At 43.9% G+C, this 17500-nt stretch overlaps 1 protein-coding gene across 1 annotated transcript in view; it reads right to left on the minus strand.

Annotated features, from left to right (window-relative positions):
- The window catches only part of LOC308293232 (retinoic acid receptor beta-like), a gene marked incomplete at both ends in the record, with an annotated part of 170317 nt that overhangs the window by 40489 nt on the left and 112328 nt on the right, over positions 1-17500 (minus strand). The window lies entirely within an intron of this gene.

A 17500-nucleotide genomic window follows, 5' to 3' on the forward strand; every position in this document is an offset into this window, starting at 1 on the left:
CTTTGCAGACTACGCAGACTAAGCAGACTTTGCAGACTACGCAGACTAAGCAGACTTTGCAGACTACGCAGACTCCCCGGCTACACGGAGCTGGATTGTTGATATCCAGATAGATTGTTGATATCCAGATAGAAAACTATCTAGGTCCACACGGAGCTGGATATCTAGGTCTAAAATATGAGTCCCCAGACCTCCACTAGAGGGAGGCATGGAGGGAGGTCTATAATTATAGGCTCCAACAAGCATGCCAGGCCAGTAGGTGGCGCCGTGGTGGTAAGGGATAAGTAATACCCAGAGTGCTCTACCATAGAAGAATAGGCTCAGCATCTCAGCATGCGCAGTACTAAGCCGGAACACCGGCAGTGAATCAAAAACAAAAACAAACAGCTACTGAAAACACGTGAGTGAAGTCATGGAGAGCAAGAAGAAAAAAGATAAAAGTGAAAAAAGTGATAACATTTTTATATGGACCGACGATGAGGTTGAGTTGCTGCTTAATATCGCCGTACAATACAAGGCCATGAGAGCACAAGAGAGTGTTGACTGGGATTCGTGTTACATGCCAAAAGAATCAATGGGCATGCGCGAAGATTACGGTGATGTCATTGTCTTCAGAAATATCCGCCTATCTTGACTACACGGATCCAGTGAAGCGGATAGTTTTCAGTGTCTCCACTTATTTATCCGGATTGAAAACTATCCAGATTCACTGCCAAACTATCCAGCTTCGTGTGGCTACATGCCCCAACAGCACAAAAAAGTGTCTAGATATCAACAATCCAGCAACAATCCAGCTCCGTGTAGCCGGGGCCTAAGCAGACTTTGCAGACTACGCAGACTAAGCAGACTTTGCAGACTACGCAGACTAAGCAGACTTTGCAGACTACGCAGACTAAGCAGACTTTGCAGACTACGCAGACTAAGCAGACTTTGCAGACTACGCAGACTAAGCAGACTTTGCAGACTACGCAGACTAAGCAGACTTTGCAGACTACGCAGACTAAGCAGACTTTGCAGACTACGCAGACTAAGCAGACTTTGCAGACTACGCAGACTAAGCAGACTTTGCAGACTACGCAGTTGCATCGAGCCCCACAGGCAGATGAGGCCCCCTGCGTCGCCCCGTAAAAAATATGTTTCAGTCTACAGGTTTTCTCCCAATAGCGTGAAGCAGAGCCCTCTAGGCTCTGGCATGAAGGAGGTCCAAAGGGATATCCCTATGGAACGAGGGAGATACTAGACTTTTTGAGGCTTCAGGATGGGGCCGAGACTCTCTCCGCCACATGTAGATTATAACAAAATATATATTAAACAATTAAGTCCTAATTGTATATATTTTCCTGCACTGTTCTTTTTTTTTTTACTATCTACTGCAGAGTTCTATCCGTCTGTCATTCAATGTTATATGAGATGCTTAATGGTTTCCTGTGGAAATAAGCCAGGTGCTTTCTAGGATCTCCTTTTAGTTGACCTTGTACCTGTGAACTGTACCGTCATGAAACTGTACCTTTTTCTATGCAAACTTCTAATAAAGTCTTCAATCAAATGAATCAATCAATTCATATTTACATACTTTGTCTACACAGAAAATCATCAATCTATAGAAGCACAGAAACACGAATCCAATCGCAACGCATCATGAGCTTATATATTTTAATCATATGTTTTTAGACAAATTTTGAAATGGGACATACAGTATGCATAACCAGTGCTTTTACTTTTGTCACTTTAAGCATAATATGTCACCCATACTTTGGTACTTTTACTGTAAATAAAGGAATGCTTGCTCCAGTGCTGAGGATTAAGGCTTAGCGTCACGGTAGTGATGATTATGTCGCCCCCTGCAGCGAGGGGACATCATCACATTCATCCTCCATCCCATCCCAGACCCCCCCCCCCCCCCCCCCCCTCCCCATCACAGAGCCCTCAAGACCCCAACAGAGGCTGAGACCCTGTCTGTTGACACGCATGCTTACAGTCAGGGACGTGCTGGCCACTGGGAAAAGCGGGACAACTCCCGAACTGCCGGTTCATTCCCGGCCGGTCCAGGCCGGCCATTAGGAAAAAATTAAAAATAAAATCTGCCTCCCTTCGTTCCATTTTGGGGGCTGGGCGGTCAACAAAGTAAATCGTCACCGTCGGGCAGAAACCTTGTATCTCCAAGTTTCAAATGTGTACATTTTTTCGCAAAGCAAAGCCCTGCTTCACATCATACAAGGCCGTCGCACAAAAGTAGTGGAAACAGCAGATCTACAAGCACACAACGCCTCGCGGTGCGAGGCGTTGTGTGCTTGTAGATCTGCTGTTTTCACTAGTTTAAATCATTTCTAAAATGATAAATACAAAACAAACGGTTTCCACCCGACAACGACAACGATGAAATATAACTCATGTACAGTAATTGTCCCACTGGCTTGTCACTTGTCATGATCTGAAATGGCAAATCTTTGAGTAGCAGCAGCAGCGCTATAGAGAGAGATCTCTCTCTATAACGCTGCAATGAGGGCCTCTCCAACTCTTTTTCCCGGGCTGAATCAGGGGCCCAGCACGTCCCTGGTGAGAGCCTGTCTGTTGACATGCATGCTTACAGTCACAGTGTCTGGCTGTCTCCTTGAGCCAAACTACACTCTGAGTCCTGCAACACCAAACTCATTCCCCCCATCCGTTCCGCTCCGCTCCGCTGGATTCCCAGCGTTAAACAGGAGGAGGACTTTGAATATTCTGCTCCAGGAGGAGAAGAGGAGTCCACACTTTGTAAAGTAGGATTTTATATGGAAATTGGACAAGTTGCACCCTTTTAAAAAACCTCCAACAACATGCACACTATTATACGTATGTTGTTTCTATAAGAGCTGTATGGTTTCAGAATGTGATTTTAGAAGGGCGGAACACTCTTCTCCCCACAGGGTCAATGTACTGCTGGAACAGAGATTTAATTCAGCTTTTATTTGCTGAGCTGCATATCTGGTACCCTCTAGAATTGGTAAAACGTACTTATTGCGACCGTCAGGTCGCAGTTACTATCAAAACCTTCACCGGCTGTCTGTCTGTCTGTCAGTCAGTCAGTCAGTCTGTTTGTCAGTCTCTCCGTCACGTTACACTTTTCCTCTACTCATATCTCCGCCACTGTTGCCCCGGTCCATGCCATACATTGACAATTTCATCAATAATTAAGAACTGCTGTCCTCAAACCTCATATCCCCATATTTCAACGTATGTAATTTCTTTTACAGTGTAGCGCAAACTACATAGTTGCATGTGTGTGTGAGTGTGTGTGTGTGTGTGTGTGTGTGTGTGTGTGTGTGTGTGTGTGTGTGTGTGTGTGTGTGTGTGTGGGTGCATGGGTGCGTGTGCGCACGTGTGTGTGCACGTGTGAGCATGGGTGCATGCGCGCACATATGTAATTTCTTTTACAGTGTAGCGCAAACTACATAGTTGCATGTGTGTGTGAGTGTGTGTGTGTGTGTGTGTGTGTGTGTGTGTGTGTGTGTGTGTGTGTGTGTGTGTGTGTGTGTGTGTGTGTGTGTGTGTGTGTGTGCGTGTGTGCGTGTGAGAGAGCTAGTGGAAAAAGCTTCTTTCCCTCTCTGATGGAAAAGCTTTCAAAACAGCAAGAATCTGCAACATTTTCATGACCTCACACACCAATACCGTAGTCTACCAACGTCACGTGTGTGTGTGTGTGTGTGTGCGTGCATGCGTGCGTGCGTGCGTGCGTGCGTGCACGTGTGCATGTGTGCACTGCTGAGCACACATAAGGACAGATTCAGTCAAATCCTCACTGCAGCTGAAAACCTTTCTGACTTGTTATCTGGTTCTGCTCCTGCAGGCTGCTTCTGATGATGGAGAAGTTCAACACATGACGAGACCATTAAAGGTTAAAAGATTATTATGTTATGCTTTAACTATCAAAAAATAGCAGATCTACAAGCTCATCTGCTATTTATGGAAAAATCGTGAAAATGCAAGTGCAAGTATTTGAATATGTTTGACCCGATTTCTATAAATGTCTTGTATAAATCCTTCTTCTCCTTGTCAGGACCCCCAAAATTATATGCATTTGTTCGCGGACCCCCATTTCAAAATATGTTGTTCCAGGGACCCCCCAGAAGCACATATTTGAGTTACAAATGTTCGCTTTTAGAAGGATATATATATATTTTTTTATCTTTGAATATTATTCAAAGATTAAAAAAATTAAAATCTAGATTTCTCCAAAATTGGAGATCTACAAGCTCGATGTGAGCTTGTATAATCTGCTATTTTTTTAAGTTAAAGCATACAGTTATGGTTGAAGTGGTTACAGGTCTACTTTAACACATGATTATGGCGTTCTGTGCACGCTGTTCGTGAAAAACAGCGTGGGTTTAGAATGTAAACTAACAAGGTTCCAGGTCACCACTTCCAGTTCCGGGTCACCGGCCTAAAAACCCAGAAGTAAACAAACTGGGAAATATTAGGACACCGATCGGCGATCCAATTTTGGATTATTTTTTATAATAAATGAAATCAAATTAAATTATCTGGTTTCTCGAGTCGTGGCGGCCTGGATCAACCCTAACCCTGGGAAATGAAAATTAGTTAAAATATGATCTTCACTTTAACACATGGAAGCCTCTGTTATGTCCATAAACTAGTTGTTGCGACCGTCAGGTTGCAGTTACTATCAAAACCTCCACCGGCTGTCTGTCCGTCAGTCCGTCCGTCTGTCACGTCACACGTCACACTTTTCCCCTGCTCATATCTCCGCCACTGTTGCCCCTATCCATGCCAAACGTTGCACACATACTCCTTGGCTGCCAAACTCCACGCCTCATTTCTCACATGGCCCTCTTCTAGCGCCACCATGAGGCCCATTCTTGCAAAACATATGCTCCTACAGATTTTGCCCTAAAATCACGCAAATCGGTCTACACTCATGTCTTCAACATGGATCTGTCCCATATAGCGCCACCACCAGGACGATTTTTTCAAACACATTTTTGGACACTGCTCCTACAGATTTTGCCCTAAAATCACGCTTATCTCCCGATTAGGGAGTCTTACTGGTTTATATTTAGAAGCCTCCGTTATGTCCATGAACTAGTTGTGAGGGGGGAGAGGTGGGGGGGGGGGGGGGGGGGGGGTCATTAAGGCGTCAGATCATCTTTGAAGTGGGGACACAGCAGGGGGTCTTCTTATGATAAACCAACCAGGCTGATTAGATTCATTAATTATTACACTATCATCCTTCTCTACAGCCGTGCTTCTCAAACATGTTAGTCTCAGATCACCTCTTCTAATTAGCTTTTTCATCTAAAGGAGTAGTTCTCCCCCCAAATGATTTTTTTTTTTCCTATTGATTACTCACGCCATGGAGACCTGAGTTCAATAATATTTGTTTGTATTTGTAGCATTCCCAAGACAATCATTTGATTTTAGTCAGGAAAAAAGAGTTGAGCCGGAAGGCAAAACTCTCTGTCTACCGAGCAATCTTCCTTCCTACTCTCACCTATGGTCATGAAGTGTGGGTCATGACCCAAAGTATAAGGTCAAGGGTACAAAGTGGCCGAAATGGGTTTCCTCAGACGGGTGGCTGGTATCTCCCTTAGAGATAGGGTGAGAAGTTCAGTCACCCGAGAGAGACTTGGAGTAGAACCGCTGCTCCTACACTTGGAAAGGAGTCAGCTTAGGTGGTTGGGGCATCTAGTACGGATGCCCCCCGAGCGCCTTCCTAGGAAGGTCCTCGATGCACGTCCCACTGGGAGGAGACCCCGTGGCAGACCAAAGACCAGATGGAGGGATTATATCTCCAAACATGGCTTGGGAACGCCTTGGTATACTCCCTGAGGGAGTGGAGGAAGTTGCTCAGGATAAGGAAATCTGGAAGTCTCAGTTGGAACTGTTACCCCCGCGACCCGATTCCGGATAAGCGGTTGAAGATGGATGGATGGATGGATGGATGGATGAAATGTATCAATGGGGGTAAACCGGAATCAATGGGGGTACATTTATTGTTATAAAATTATTTTCTAGCTTTGAGAGAAATATCTGTTTCCATTTTCTAACTATTAATTAATGGAATGTCTGTCTGTGTGATGTTAATCAATTCCAATTATTTATCAAAGTATAGAGGAATCCACAGAACGCTGGTGTGTCGCGGTGCGAATCCCACACGCTCCTTAGATTCATCTGTTCTGAGGGTGTGGAGGAAAAAAAGGAGCAGACCAAGTACAACGATCAAGTTTACATCCATCAAATGCATTTAAGAGCGTCTGCTAAATGCCTACATTGTTTACCAGGGGTCCCTGCTTCCTTCAAGACAACTTAACAGCCATACAGTACGCGCTGCCCTAGTTTACATCAACACAACTAAACTAAACTAAATAAATAGCCTTCACGCCTCAGCGCCCCGCGTTACAAACCATGAAGAAATGAGAATATTTATGAAGCTTTGTAAACGTTGGCCTACTTCCTGTTAAAGAGGAGGAAATGCCTTGTATGGATGTGGTAGAGAGAGAGAGAGAGAGAGAGAGAGAGAGAGAGAGAGAGAGAGAGAGAGAGAGAGAGAGAGAGAGGAAGAGAGAGAGAGAGAGAGAGAGAGAGAGAGAGAGAGGAAGGATTACAGCTTGAATGGGTTTGTGAAAGGCAGTATCAAGTGTTCACACGCACGCACGCACGCACACGCACACGCACACGCACACGCACACCCACACACACACACACACACACACACACACGCACACACACACACACACACATACACAAACTGAATAACACTTTAAATCTGTGACTCGTTTCCTGGACCAACATTTGATCATACAGTAAATATACAGTATGTTGTAATCTTTTGGACTCCAACCTACTCTTTAACCTCCTCACTCAGTGCTTAATGTCACGGTAAAACTAAGCTTCAGAGCCAAAACAAACTGGTATGACTACTATTACTCTGCCTAAAAGCCCATGAACACACTTATGTTTTGGGGGCAGAAGGAGTCAGAGGGACAGTGCCTCATATACTGTCTGTACTCCATATACTGTTATACAAGGTTTCTGGCCCACATCAAAACGCACCACTTCGCGTTTCGAGCTTGCAGATCTGCTGCATTTGCTGTTTATGTGTGTCGTTGTAGTTATGATCAATTAAAGAAAACACACAAAAAGTAAAAATACGCCAAGCAGCAACGAAAAGGACACAGATCTGTGTTAGTCTTCATTCTGAGCAGTGGTGAAAGTGGTTTGAAATTCTTGCCGGAACTGTCATAAATTGAAAAAAAATTGGGAGGCTCTAATCCCCCAAAACCCCTGAAATGCATAGAAAACTGCATTTTGGGAGGCCCACCTGCTGCCCTTTTATAATAAGCCTCTTCATATTGTTCATTGTTCCATACAGAAGGGTAAGCATATATATATATATATATATATTATTATTATATTTATTATATTATTACCCATATTATTATTAATATTATTATAACCAGTTATCTAAAGTAACTAAGTAGACCTACAAAATGGAGTATTTCCAATACTTTTAATTCTACTCCACTACATCTCCCATTTCCAGATGCAGAATTGAATCATTTTGGTCTATTCTGCATGTATTGCCGCATGCAGGCACAGACACGAGTCCTCCTAGAGATGGGATTTATGGCTCTTTGAAGTGAGCCGGATCTCTGGGATCCGTTCCTTTCAAAGAGCCGTTCAAAAGACGTAGGCCTACATTTTGATACTTCTACTACTCAAGTACATTAACATTCCAAACTTCTACTTGATTGCAGTATTGATATTTCTAAAGAAATTGAGTAATTTTCCCACCACTGTTCATTAGAAAGGAACGGCTCCCTACTTTGAACCGAATCATATCGTTCATTTCAAAGAGCCGTTCAAAAGACTCGATTCGTTCACGAACGTCCCACCCACTCGCTCCGTGTCAAACAAACACTGAAACGCAAACAGACTGGATCACCCTGACCTACACAAATCCACGGGAATAATTTAGAAGCACTTTATCAGAAAATATAACTAGTAACACTTGTGTACTGTATGTTAATCTGACTTTAGTATAGGCTATTGTTTTCTTCCTGGACGTGCGTTTGTGGCTGGCTATTTAACATGGGATTTTGACAGCTGGCTTCTCCTCTTCTTAACGGAACGCCGTTCCGGCCCCAAATGTTTTAACGGAACGGGGGTTCCGGCCGTTCCGGCTCACTTTCACCACTGATTCTGAGACAGAGAGATGATCTCTGGCTGTAGAAAACATCCAGAAATGAGCTGCAGGCTAAACTGTCTCTGGGAAAACAGCCACCTTCTGCACCTGCTGAAATAATGACTTTATAATATCTGTCTGGTACAATGATTATAACGTCTATTATCATTTCTATAACCTGCTGAAATGATGACTTTATAATATCTGTCTGTTACAATGATTATAACGTCTATTATCATTTCTATAACCTGCTGAAATGATGACTTTATAATATCTGTCTGTTACAATGATTATAACGTCTATTATCATTTCTATAACCTGCTGAAATGATGACTTTATAATATCTGTCTGGTACAATGATTATAACGTCTATTATCATTTCTATAACCTGCTGGAATAATGACTTTATAATATCTGTCTGTTACAATGATTATAACGTCTATTATCATTTATATAACCTGCTGGAATAATGACTTTATAATATCTGTCTGTTACAATGATTATAACGTCTATTATCATTTATATAACCTGCTGAAATAATGACTTTATAATATCTGTCTGTTACAATGATTATAACGTCTATTATCATTTATATAACCTGCTGAAATGATGACTTTATAATATCTGTCTGTTACAATGATTATAACGTCTATTATCATTTCTATAACCTGCTGAAATGATGACTTTATAATATCTGTCTGGTACAATGATTATAACGTCTATTATCGTTTCTATAACCTGCTGAAATAATGACTTTATAATATCTGTCTGTTACAATGATTATAACGTCTATTATCATTTCTATAACCTGCTGAAATGATGACTTTATAATATCTGTCTGGTACAATGATTATAACGTCTATTATCATTTCTATAACCTGCTGAAATAATGACTTTATAATATCTGTCTGTTACAATGATTATAACGTCTATTATCATTTCTATAACCTGCTGAAATGATGACTTTATAATATCTGTCTGTTACAATGATTATAACGTCTATTATCATTTCTATAACCTGCTGAAATAATGACTTTATAATATCTGTCTGTTACAATGATTATAACGTCTATTATCATTTCTATAACCTGCTGAAATAATGACTTTATAATATCTGTCTGTTAGAATGTTCATAGCATCTACCTGTTATAATCCTCACAGTTAAATAACCCCCCCGAAAAAATAAGAAAAAATAAGAGAGAAAAGAACGAACGTATATGTATATATATATATATATATATATATATATACATATATATATATACAGTATTTTGTGGTCGAAGCTTTTCCTGTGAATAAATCCTGCTATATTTCCTATGCTCTGTACATACAGTAAGCGATCTAGAAAATAAAACGCCTTTATTTCATTTTCATCAGTGAAGAAAAAGTTACATTTTTGGAACTTCTGGCCTATTTTTTTGAGTTAGAGGAGAGTTTTTCCATGTGGTGTGTTCTCTCATGGCAGCTTCGTGCTGTGTGTGTGAAATATTATATGTGTGGTCTCATTCAACTGGTCTACATAGTCTACGTAATGAATCAATTACTGGATGGAGACCATCTACTCTGCACCTCCTCTAATGTCTCCTCACAGCCAGCCAACGTCTGAATGCTTTGAGCACGCACGCACGTAGGCACGCACGTAGGCACGCACGCATGTAGGCACGCACGTAGGCACGCACGCACGTAGGCACGCACGCACGCAGGCACGCACGCACGCACGTAGGCACGCACGCACGTAGGCACGCACCCACGCACGCACGCACGTAGGCACGCACGCACGTAGGCACGCACCCACGCACGCACGCACGCACGCACGCACGCACGCACACACGCACACACACACACACACACACACACACACACACACACACACACACACACACACACACACAGAGAGAGCACGTTTAAGCAGAATGCATGGTGTGACAGTGACATGAACATTGCTGTCATTATTGAGTGGTCGTACAGCAGCATGTTGACCTAGATGGATGACCTATGTTCTTTATGGGAGGAATGGAATACACTGTATGTAGCCTACTGACACTTATTACCAGTAAGACTCCCTAATCGGGAGATAAGCGACCGTTGGTCGCTTATCTCCACAAATAGGCCAAAAGTTTGTTTTACCAATTATCAAGACATACGGGCAGTTGACAGTTTGCCATGGTTACTCATTGAAGTTGAATCTCCATATATGGAGACATAAGTTGCTCATACCATAGCAACCATGTTTTTTACAGGGCCTGGGATTGATGACATCAGAAATCTCCATATATGGGCATGAAAGGGATTTTGTTTCTGGAAATATGTCTGTGGGGTGCCACATTTGGAATAAAACACTTACATCACACATCTGGATATCCATACAGCCCATCTAGTTTGCCTGTGTCCATTTATGCCCATATATCTGATGACATTGGGACAATGATCTCCATATATAGGCATAAAACTTATGTTAATTAGTAAAGCCTGGGGATCTCCATATATGGGCATGAGGGGTACCCTAAAAGGGCATCATCTGGGAATAGCAAATATAGTTATCCTAGAAAGTGAAAATCTTACATCAAAGGCCATAACTACCTACCTACCACCATACTGCATTCCTCATTAAACTACCTACCAGTAAGATGCCTATAGGGAGAAAAGCAAAGGGCGAGGTTGCACCATTTCTTGGTCTTCTGGCCAGTGATGTATATCGGACCATTTAACCATATATGGAGACATCTGGTACCCAAAGATATTCACAGATATGGGCTTAATATTGATGACATAAGGGATCTCCATATATGGGCGTAAAAGGGATTTGGTTCCCCTGGCATCACAGGGATCTCCATATATGGGCATAAAATGGATTTGGTTACCCTGGCAACACGGGGATCTCCATATCTCCATATATGGGCATAAAAGGGATTTGGTTCCCCTGGCATCACAGGGATCTCCATATATGGGCATAAAAGGGATTTGGTTCCCCTGACATTACAGTGATGTCAGTGGCTGGTTCTACAGAGGGGATCTCCATTTATGGGCATAAAAGGGAATGTATGTATGATGATGTCAGATATCATAGACGTCATAGGACTTTCACATAACGAATAACTGAGTAAGCATGTAAACCCGTAAAATCTATATTTGGGCATGGCTGATTTATGACCTCATCATGATGACACGAGCAAACACAGCTGAATTGTATAAATGATCAGTGCAGAAACCAACAGAAGTATTTGACCAAGACTCTTCGATTTAAACATCAACAAAGGTGTGACGTTTGTTGATGGTCACAAAGGTGTGACGGACGGACGGACGGACGGACGGACGGACGGACGGACGGTGGAGGTTTTCATAGTAAACTGCTCCCTGACGGTCGCAATTAACACAACTACTGCCTTTTAATCTGAAGGGATGCAGCCAGCCAGCCAGCCAGCCAGCCAGCCAGCCAGTCAGTCAGTCAGTCAGTCAGATGTGATTGCGACCGCACTTACTACCAAAACCTCCACCGGCTGTCTGTCTGTCTGTCTGTCTGTCTGTCTGTCTGTCCGTCCGTCACACGTCACACGTCACACTTTTGCCCTGCTCATATCTCCGCAACCCTTGCCCCGATCCATGCCAAATCTTGCACACACACTCCTTGCCTGCCAAACCACAACCTCCACCCATCAATTCTCACATGGCCCTCTTCTAGCACCACCATGAGGCCGATTCTTGAAAAACACATTTTTGGACACTGCTCCTACAGATTTTGCCCTAAAATCACGCAAATCGGTACACAGTATGGCTACACTCATCTCATCAACATGGATCTGTCCCATATAGCGCCACCATCAGGCCGATTTTTACAAACACATTTTTGGACACTTCTCCTACACATTTTGGCCTAAAATCACGCTGCGACCTAACGGTCGCTGATCTCCCGATTAGGGAGTCTTACTGGTGTAGGCAGAGTGTTAGTTTGATGAGTGCATCGCTACGCCCCCTGGGCCATCAATCTCCCCCCCCCCCCCCTCCCCCCCCGCCTGGCAGCGCAGGCTAATGAGCGTTAGCATGAGCAGATACATCGTTGTAATGCATTACAGACACACAGAGCCATGGCTGGTTAATGTCCACAGAGAGGGGGGAGCATAAGGCTTTATATCGCTGTCATAACTTACTGTACAGCTCTGTGATGACAGCTAACACTCTGTCTGGAGTGAGGAGAGACACACACGATTTACCTGAGTAAAATAATCAATGCTGCAATGTAGAAATACTCTGTTACAAGTCCTGTACAACTACTGATATAAGCCTTCTGATGTCTGCGTCCAATTAATCTCTATTCCACAATCTCTGAATGTTATAGATCAGGGGTTCCCAAACCTTTTTGTCTCAGGGCACCCCATGAATATTGTTTTAATCCGAGGCACCCCTACATTATAATTTTCACTCCCAGCACCTTATATTTATAGCATATTGTCGTTGGCGGGTGGAAACCTTGTATGTCCAAAACCGTTCGTTTTGTATTTATCATCTATAAAATGTACTAAACTAGTGAAAACAGCAGATCTACAAGCACACTAGATCTGCTGTTTTCACTAGTTTTGTGCGACAGTCTTGCATGATGAAGCAGGGCAAAAGAGATAGACATTGAAAGATAGACATGAAACTTGGAGATACGAGGTTTCTGCCCGACAGTGACAGTATTTTAGTGATTATGTTGTGAGGAAAACGTTGAGATAACAGCCATTTTGGTTAGAACTGACTGAAAATAACTTTGTACTTCAAGTTTAAAATGATACTAAATATTTTTTCAAGTGTCCAAATAAATTCCAAATATTATCAAATGATCTCGCGGCACCCCTGGACTGCCGTCACGGCACCCCAGGGTGCCCCGTCACCCACTTTGAAAACCCCTGCTGTATAGAGTCTGGAACTACAGCTCCTGAACGGCCAGTAATGGAAGCTGGCATTTCCGTTCATGAAAATATATTTTATAAATGTCATTTCTGCTAAGCAGCAAGAAAACTTCAATCAACTGTGACTTCAGAAGGTTGACATTTCTCTATTATAAATCCTTGTTTTGAGATGGTCTCCTGTAATAATTTGAAATATAGGCCTGTGGATTTTTTATATTCATGAGCCGTATGCCATAAAATAATCACAATTAACTCATTTCCTGCGATCCCCGTCGAAACCGGAGATTTTCCGCTGTACCACTCTGCGATGCCCGAGGAGCCCGAAGATTTAATTAGCTTTAATCATTATGAAACGATTAAAAGTATGGTCGCTGATCATAGCCGATTCTGGCTCTTTAGGCCTGCCTCCTAACTGTATCCGGTCGTATTTCCCGTATGGACCGGATCTAGGTTTCCATATCCGGTCTGAGGTCCAGTCGCAGCTCCGTTCGCATAGCTTTTCATTGTAAACAAGTGAGCTGACTGCACGGCCATAGAATGGTATTTTTTGTTGTTGTAGCTGTTTGATTCTTTTACCCGCCTGGCATATGATCTGCGCACATATCGTCTGCTATGTGCGCGAACGTGTCCACGTGTTACCATAACGCACAGCTGGCTGTTTCCAATGTTTTTTTTATGTAAACACTGGCGGATACAGCAGGGATACAGCGTGGCAAGGGATATGTCTATTTCAATGGGGTTTTTTTATTCGAAAGCTGTCACCGAGTCTACACGTCTACTAGATGAGTCGCGCACAGATCGTGCACGATGCGTGCACGTGCCCACGTTAAAAGGTAAGGACAATTTGGCAGGAAAACAGTTCAGCCTATGTTTAAAATAGCAGCATATGAGTTAAAACAATTCAATGCTGAACATTTCTCTGCATGGCAATGTATTTTTTCTCCCCAATAGGAGCACTGATGGCCTTTCCGCTCCGCTGCCTCACTGTGTGTGTGTGTGTGCGTGTGCGTGCGTGTGCGTGTGCGTGTGCGTGTGCGTGTGCGTGCGCGTGCGTGTGCGTGTGTGTGTGTGTGTGGTGCCACCGGTGCCACAATGGATGTTTCTGCTTGCTCGTGGCAGTGAGGCGGGCATGGTGGCACGCATGGCAGGCAATGGCGGGCATGGCAGGGACGTTTGTTTTGTGGGGGGGTGGGGGGGGGGGGTGCCGGCGGTCGTGCCATCTGTGTAGCGCTGGCACTGAGCTCTGCCCCCCCACCCATCAAACAGATGTAGCTGTCAGTAAACACTAGGGAATTTAAGGAGCCCGTTTCTACTACCGCGACTTGAGGCGGAACTATGGCTGCTATAGCCATGTTCCCATAAACGTATTCGAATTAGGGAAGCGAATTATCAGAAATGCGTATTAAGACAAAGCGAATTTAGCCCGTTTCCATTAAACTGATGAAATGCGATTCTTGGGAGATCCTGCCTGGGTCCGTCTGACCGACCTGCTGTAAACACTTTCCGCGGGCTTGCACACCGTGCACAGAGCTGGGATTGGGCTGATCTTTTCTGACCGAGAGACGTGAAGGCACTGCTGTGACTCGCTGCACACTCATCCCAACCCAGAGCCGGTCGAGACGCACCGCCGCGGAGAAAGTGAGCCCGGCGGGGGCACAGAGCGAGCGACCCCGGCCGAGGCGCCCCGAGGGGCGTCCCCGAGCCGAGACGGCCGGCCCGCCACCGGGTTGAGTCCCCCGGGCAGACTGCATCCTGCAGCGTCGCAGATGCGAGCTGCTGTGAGCTTGTAGATCGGCCACTTTTGGCACGCGCAACACGGTGTGATGACGAAGGGTCACTCCGTCTGGTTTGTTTTGTAGGCTAACGCTTTACAATGGATGTTAATTACGGCGGGGGAAAGTGTTATAGGAGGACGATATGGACCAGAACGTCATAATTTATTCGCATTTATTTATTAAACTCATATTCTACCATGTTTGTGTGGGGAAGTATGGCTACTACCACACACACACACACACACACACACACACACACACACACACACACACACACACACACACACACACACACACACACACACACACACACACACACACACACACACACACACACACACACACACACACACACACCCCCCCCCCCCCCCTTGTGTCAGGGACATTTACCATGTCAGCTCCCTAATGGCCTCCAGGTGGCGACGTGGAGGTGAATGGTCCATAACTCTGTCAGGCTGCCAGGAGCCTCACAGCAGTGAGTTTAAGATAATGTCTGTCTGTCTGTCTGTCTGTCTGTCTGTCTGTCTGTCTGTCTGTCTGTCTGTCACACAGCAGTGAGTTTAAGATAATGTCTGTCTGTCTGTCTGTCTGTCTGTCTGTCTGTCTGTCTGTCTGTCTGTCTGTCTGTCTGTCTGTCTGTCTGTCTGTCACACAGCAGTGAGTTTAAGCTAATGTCTGTTCACTGAGGCACCTGCGGTACTGCGGGCAGTAGATGAGGCTGGCATCAGAGCTGGCATGGCTGCCACCACTCTGCCCAGCTAGAGGGCAGCATGTAGTAAATCGTTACCAAGAAATTTCTTCGCCAATGTGTTTCTAAAGGTGTGTAATAATATGTACTAAAAGGTTGAAATTCAACTCCCGGGGGAAACCTCATAAAAAACATGATTCATGTTTGTGTCCCATTAACTTTACTATACAGGAAAAAATACAAAAAATAAATCTGCTTTAAGTAACATGTGAGGGGTCAGACTAGGGGTTTTTCCATGATGCTGAATCCATTGCAAGCATTTGTTTTGCACGAAAAACATTCCATGGGCGACAAATGGCCACCACAAAACGGTGAAAAGTGATGATTCATCACTAAACCATCGTTTTGTGGGTCCGATTTTAGCCCAAGGAATGTTTTTCGTGCAAAACAAATGCTTGCAATGGATTCAGCATCATGAAAAACCCATAGATTGACCCCTCACATGCTACTTAAAGCAGATTTATTTTGTGTATTTCTTTCCTGTATAGTAAACTAATGGGACAGACACAAATCAGTTTTTTTATGAGGTTTCCCCCGGGAGTTGAATTTCAACCTTTTAGTACATATTATTACACACCTTTAGAAACACATTGGTGAAGACATTTCTTGGTAACGATTTACTTCGCAGATTGGTCAAATATCTTATAAAATCCCCTTACTAATGGAGGGAGGGGAGGGCATGGACTAAACGTTCGCTGTCTGGCCTTGGCTAAGAGGCTAACGGCAGGGCTCCACCGCTGCTGCTCGGGCCTTGTGCCGGCGTAGGACAACGTAAAAAAAATCTAACTCATGAGTTCTCAGTGGAGCAGTGCATTTAAGACACACTAAAGCTGGCTTACATTAGCAGATCATCAGGGCATTGGAATCGGGTAGCATTAAACACTACAGGATAATCCTTTAAGATTCTCTGACCAGATCATCTAAACATGCACACGCCAAACCATTTAAAAAGTCGTGGACTCCGCACACTACAGGATTCTGTCCAGATTGAGTCGGGCCCGAATCAATCTCCTATAAGGGCGAAAAATGGGGGACTGTCCAAAAGTCCGAAATCTCATTAGTCCTAAATCTCATTAGTCTGAATTTAGTTAGGGTTAGGTTTTAGGGTTAGGGTTAGGTTTAGGCATAGTTTTACTGAGGTTAGGTTTAGTTTTAGGCATAGTATTTTTCACCAAGTTAACATCACCACATTCTGACTAATAGGATGTAGGAGCAATGTGATTTCAGACCAATGGCATGGCACCGAAAAGCGACCTCGCCCTAAAGGACCAGTTACCCATATATGGAGACCCCTGGTACCCATATACTGTATGGAGATCCACACATGCTTACTCAGTTATTCCAATGAAAGTCCAATGACGTCTATGACATCTTACATACAATCCCCTGTATGGCCATATATGGATATCCCTGTCTATAGAACCAGCCACACAGATATGGGCTGTCTTGGCCATCTGTTTTGGCCATATATGGATTCCAACTCTTTAGGCCCGCCTCCTAACTGCTGCCTGCTGCACGGCCATAACATGTTTTTGGAGCTGTGTGGAACACAAGCTCCCTATACGTGGCCGTGTGTGTGTCCGTCCGTGTCTGTCTGTCTGTCTGTCTGTCTGTATGTAGCCTCAAAGTTTGGCACGCTACTCCTCCCACAGTTTTTGCACCACACACTCGCGCCATATGTCAAATCGACCGGCTTACTCGGGAATCCTCTGCTAGTAACTTGCTAAGAGAAAGGTTCTATAGTTTAATTGATATTAATTTATTAGTGAATTAATTTTCCCCATTGACTTATAATGGGAATTGCAAAAACTCACATTCAAGTATTTTTCTCTCGTAAACCATAGGAGCTACAGTTTCAAACCTCGGAGAGGAGATTCATAATGATTTTAAGAATGAATCCAAAAAAAAT

Source organism: Nannobrachium achirus (assembly GCF_963921795.1).
Source record: "Nannobrachium achirus genome assembly, chromosome: 10".
In the NCBI taxonomy this organism is placed as follows: Eukaryota; Metazoa; Chordata; class Actinopteri; order Myctophiformes; family Myctophidae; genus Nannobrachium; species Nannobrachium achirus.